This window comes from Tamandua tetradactyla, chromosome 2 (assembly GCF_023851605.1).
Source record: "Tamandua tetradactyla isolate mTamTet1 chromosome 2, mTamTet1.pri, whole genome shotgun sequence".
Lineage (NCBI taxonomy): Eukaryota > Metazoa > Chordata > Mammalia > Pilosa > Myrmecophagidae > Tamandua > Tamandua tetradactyla.
Genome location: NC_135328.1, coordinates 42,205,877 through 42,209,501, shown reverse-complemented (window position 1 = coordinate 42,209,501; position 3,625 = coordinate 42,205,877). Strand labels below are relative to the sequence as shown.

The window sequence follows — 3,625 nt, the reverse complement described above, 5'->3', positions numbered from 1 at the left end:
GGCATATTATGAAGCCACAGTGGTCAAAACAGCATGGTATTGGCATAAAGATAGATATATCGACCAATGGAATCAAATAGAGTGCTCAGATATAGACCCTCTCATCTATGGACATTTGATCTTTGATAAGGCAGTCAAGCCAACTCACCTGGGACAGAGCAGTCTCTTCAATAAATGGTGCCTAGAGAATTGGATATCCATATGCAAAAGAATGAAAGAAGACCCATGTCTCACACCCTATACAAAAGTTAACTCAAAATGGATCAAAGATCTAAACATTAGGTCTAAGACCATAAAACAGTTAGAGGAAAATGTTGGGAGATATCTTATGGATCTTACAACTGGAGGCGGTTTTATGGACCTTAAACCTAAAGCAAGAGCACTGAAGAAGGAAATAAATAAATGGGAACTCCTCAAAATTAAACACTTTTGTGCATCAAAGAACTTCATCAAGAAAGTAAAAAGACAGCCTTCACAATGGGAGAGAATATTTGGAAATGATATATCAGATAAAGGTCTAGTATCCAGAATTTATAAAGAGATTGTTCATCTCAACAACAAAAAGACAGCCAACCCAATTACAAAATGGGAAAAAGACTTGAACAGACACCTATCAGAAGAGGAAATACAAATGGCCAAAAGGCACATGAAGAGATGCTCAATGTCCCTGGCCATTAGAGAAATGCAAATCAAAACCACAATGAGATATCATCTCACACCCACCAGAATGGCCATTATCAACAAAACAGAAAATGACAAGTGCTGGAGAGGATGCGGAGAAAGAGGCACACTTATCCACTGTTGGTGGGAATGTCAAATGGTGCAACCACTGTGGAAGGCAGTTTGGCGGTTCCTCAAAAAGCTGAATATAGAATTGCCATACGACCCAGCAATACCATTGCTGGGAATATACTCAAAGGACTTAAGGGCAAAGACACAAACGGACATTTGCACACCAATGTTTATAGCAGCGTTATTTACAATTGCAAAGAGATGGAAACAGCCGAAATCTCCATCAACAGAAGAGTGGCTAAACAAACTGTGGTATATACATACGATGGAATACTATGCAGCTTTAAGACAGGATAAACTTATGAAGCATGTAATAACATGGATGGACCTAGAGAACATTATGCTGAGTGAGTCTAGCCAAAAACTAAAGGACAAATACTGTATGGTCCCACTGATGTGAACAGACATTCGAGAATAAATTCGGAATATGTCCTTGATAACAGAGTCCAGCAGGAGGTAGAAACAGGGTAAGATAATGGCCAATTGGAGTTGAAGGGATACAGACGGTGTAACAGGACTAGATACAAAAACTCAAAAATGGACAGCACAATAATACCTAATTGTAAAGTAATCATGTTAAAACACTGAATGAAGCTGCATCTGAGCTATAGGTTTTTGTTTTGTTTTGTTTTGTTTTGTTTTGATTTTACTATTATTACTTTTATTTTTTTCTCTATATTAACATTCTATATCTTTTTCGGTTATGTTGCTAGTTCTTCTAAACCAATGCATATGTACTAAGAAATGATGATCATGCATCTATGTGATGATGTTAAGAATTAATGATTGCATATGTAGAATGGTATGATCTCTAAATGTTGGGTTAATTTCTTTTTTTCCATTAATTAAAAAAAAAAAAGAGGAAAAAAAAAATGCTTGGCTCAGAGCTTGGACCGAAAAAAAAAATATATATATATATATATATATTTTTTGGTGCAGCAGTCAAAAAACACTTCAGGACAGCCACTGTCCATTGTGGCTTCAAGATTTGGTATTAAATCAGTTTCTCTTTATGTGGCAAACAACAAACAAAAAAAGCAAAATAAAAAAATAAACAGACAAAATAACACAAAATGAAGGAACAGACTGATTGGACATATATGTATATATATATCTATATATATATATGTATGTATATATGCATAGATATAGATTTAGAAAAATGGTTGTTAGCAATGATGGCAAGCAATTTTCTGCAGAATGCAAAAGACAGAAAGAAGCTCTGTTTCCATGCTGAACTCTTCTTGACACCTAAGTCTACAACGTGCACTAACTGGCCTGTCACTGCCCATTTGCAAAGCCCTAAAGGTGGCTGAGCTGTAGTTCAGGTGTGCTGTAGTCTTTCCCATGAATGAATGGATACATGAACCTTGGGAAGAGGCCACTATAGATCTTTTGTGGGTTGCCATGAGGGTTTCTTAGAGAGTTAAACACAGAGGTAATAGTTAATCATGCCAACGGTGGAAATAATGATGGAATTATAATGTCAGCAATTGAAAAGATGATAATAATGGATGAATTGCTATTTATTCAACAGGTGGTGTTTGTCTGAAAGTACTCAGAACTTTACCTACACTTTCACAGTAAATCCTCACCAAAACTTACTGAAGAGACTAGGACGCCTGAGCAGTTCTCTGCTGGTTGTAAGGTTAGCGGGGAAGACGGATTCCGCATTGGGCACCTCGGAGGCCATGGACAGCGGGAGGGGGGCGCTGTTCCACAGCTCGGAAGAGCGGGAGGACCAAGAGCGCTTCCACCACGAGAGGGCGCACTACCCGTGGGGTGTTCAGGTCCTAGCCAGTGGAGAAAGAGGAAGTGGAGCGCATGAACCGGACGAACCAGGATTCTTCACTAGCAAGACTCAGGATAAGGTTTAGTGCAGCATGCTCCTTTCTGAGCCCCAGAAACTGACCCATTACCAGAGCAAAAACCATGCCATTAAAGTGAAGAAACAAGCAATTCATGGAATGGAGACGTTAAAGGGAGAACGAAGAAGATAGACTCAGATCAGAAGAGCAGCAGTAGCAAAGACAAGAACCAGTGTTGCCCCATCTGTAGCATGACCTTTTCCTCCCCTGTCATGGCCCAGTCACAGTGAACTGTCACAAAGAACTGAAGGCTGATGCAGCAATCCTCTAAGGTGGAAGCTGTTTTGAAATGCCTTATAAACCCTACCTTGTGGCCTCCACTTTACCCTTACACCAGAACAGAGATATTATTTAAAAAAAGATAAATTTGCAGCCTCTGCCAGGTGACTTTCAGTGACCCTGTCATGGACTAAGGACATTACGTGGGCAAGAAACACGGGAAACAGAAGTCCAAGCTCAAACTCATAGCACAGTATGGACTGCTGGTGGACCCTGCTGTTGCTGACTCTTCAGCTGGGAAGGGCTGTCCCTGCAAGACAGGTATGATGGTGTTGAACTCTGTAGAACAGTACCAAGCTCGTATTGGCAACTTCACGCACAAGAACTAGTCTCCAAAAGCAATGGAATCAACCCTGCTCCAGATTCCAAAGCATGGGCAACCTGTTAAGAAAGACTCAACCACCTTGGAAGGCTAGAAGGATTTCTGCCCAGTACTCCAAGATGGGCCAGCCATAAGCCAGCTTCTCATGACTGTGGTGAACCTTGGCTCCCTCTTCTTTCTTTCACCAGAAGAGTTCCCAGGCCTGCCACAGGATTGGGCTGCAGACAGCCTGTGGTTGGTCCGAACAATTATATTAGTCAGACCCTCCAATTTGTCACCACTCCTGCTCATTGCTTTTGGTATGGGCCTCTGTAGGTCAGAATATAGGAAACAGGAATCTTGAGAGTACTTAAGGTCTCATAGA

The 3,625-nt window shown here is 40.7% G+C and overlaps 1 pseudogene; it reads left to right on the top strand.

The window, feature by feature from the left end:
• Nucleotides 1–2,306: 2,306 nt before the first annotated feature.
• LOC143656010 (zinc finger protein 346 pseudogene) lies at nt 2,307–3,355 on the top strand (annotated as a pseudogene).
• Nucleotides 3,356–3,625: the final 270 nt, after the last annotated feature.